This window comes from Amphimedon queenslandica, unplaced genomic scaffold (genome assembly GCF_000090795.2).
Source record: "Amphimedon queenslandica unplaced genomic scaffold, v1.1 AMPQUscaffold_12312, whole genome shotgun sequence".
NCBI classification, from domain to species: domain Eukaryota; kingdom Metazoa; phylum Porifera; class Demospongiae; order Haplosclerida; family Niphatidae; genus Amphimedon; species Amphimedon queenslandica.
The window spans coordinates 12,401-13,919 of NW_003547450.1; the positions used below are offsets into that span (position 1 = coordinate 12,401).

The 1,519-nt window shown below is 37.9% G+C and overlaps 1 protein-coding gene across 1 annotated transcript in view; it reads left to right on the forward strand.

The window, feature by feature from the left end:
* LOC109588053 (26S proteasome non-ATPase regulatory subunit 10-like) overlaps positions 1-1,519 on the forward strand; it is an 8,284-nt gene that overhangs the window by 5,150 nt on the left and 1,615 nt on the right. The gene's annotated exons all lie outside the window — the stretch shown is intronic.

The following is a 1,519-nucleotide window of genomic DNA, read 5'->3' on the forward strand; positions in this document are numbered from 1 at the left end:
TTTGACACTTAGGAACATCAACTGTCCCCCAAATTCCAAAATGTCAGATACTAATTCTGATTTTGTCTTGGGCTTCACAACTCTGTGAATATACTCTTTTAGCTCGTGCCACAAGTTCTCTATGGGGTTTAAGTCCGGAGACTCAGCTGGTGTCTTCCACCAAGTAACATTGTTGCTCCCAAGCCAATTTTTTGCTGTTTTTGACGCATGCTTAGGGTCATTATCTTGCATGAAACGAGGATTGTTGTCGATATTAGTTAGGTATGGTATAAGGCCAGCAGTGAGAACTTCTATGAAGCCAGCAGCATTCATTTTACCATCAAAAATTACAATAGGAGTTTTCCCTTTGCAATTGATTCCTGCCCAGACATGAACTTTTACTGGGTGCTTAGCTCTATTAGTAAATAATAATAACTATTAAAAGTTCCAAATTTATTATACTGCTACATACATACAGTGTACATACAATGTACTGTAAATACATGTATAACATACTGTACATTTACATAAATTACATAATACATACATTCATGTACATTTACATGTACATGTAAAAGACATACATGTAAATGTACATGAACAGGTACATGTACATTAAATGTAGCTAACCGTGGCTTTGGTCTTGCTGGAGTTCCTTGCTTTCGACAACAGAAACGACGATGACATTCCAGCATCACACTGCACTCATCAGTCCATAGGACATTCAGAAAGCCACCATCACTGCATGCTTCTTGTATGTGCTCTTGTGCCCAGCGAAGTCTGTTCCCCTTGTTGACCTCTCTAATCAGCTGGCAGTAAGCGCTGCCACGAAAGGTCCATCCTAGTTTCTCCCTTGATCTTAGAATGGTCATTAAAGTAAGAGGATGACCATTGTCAGCAAGGATTTTTTGAAGCTGACTTGCAGTTGTTTCATCGTCAAGCTGCATTTGATTCTCAACTATTCTTAGTACATCAGGAGTAATTTTAGTAGGACATCCAGATCCTGCATATTTAGATCACATAGAGTATATATGGGATCAAAATTCGTCAACAAACCTAGTTTACGAGCAATGTTCCCAGTTTCACGATACTTTCTTAATAGCCAACAAACTGCACTAACCTTAGCTTTCAACCCTTCATCCTTCATTATTTCAACAATGCCTGTAGACCTATAACCTAATGCTACAATACAATGTACATGTACATTGTATCTAGCCTTGTAGACTTACAATATAGATGCACTATTTTTTGTTGCTTGTAGACACTGTAAACCATGTTTATTACACTCTAGATCAGCTTAATTCTCCTATCACACAAGACTAAAGCCTCAACAATAATATGTTTACAGTTACTAAGAAGAAGAAGTCTCAAGTAGTGAAAGATACACGCCAAAAATAAGCACAGTAACTATAGTGATTGTACATCACATGAAAGAAAAGAAGCGAAGCACGAGCGAAGAGAAACGAAGCACAGGGTAACAGTAGCGAAGGATTATTATTACTGTACTGTAACTTTGCAATGCGTTGCTACTGCTACCACA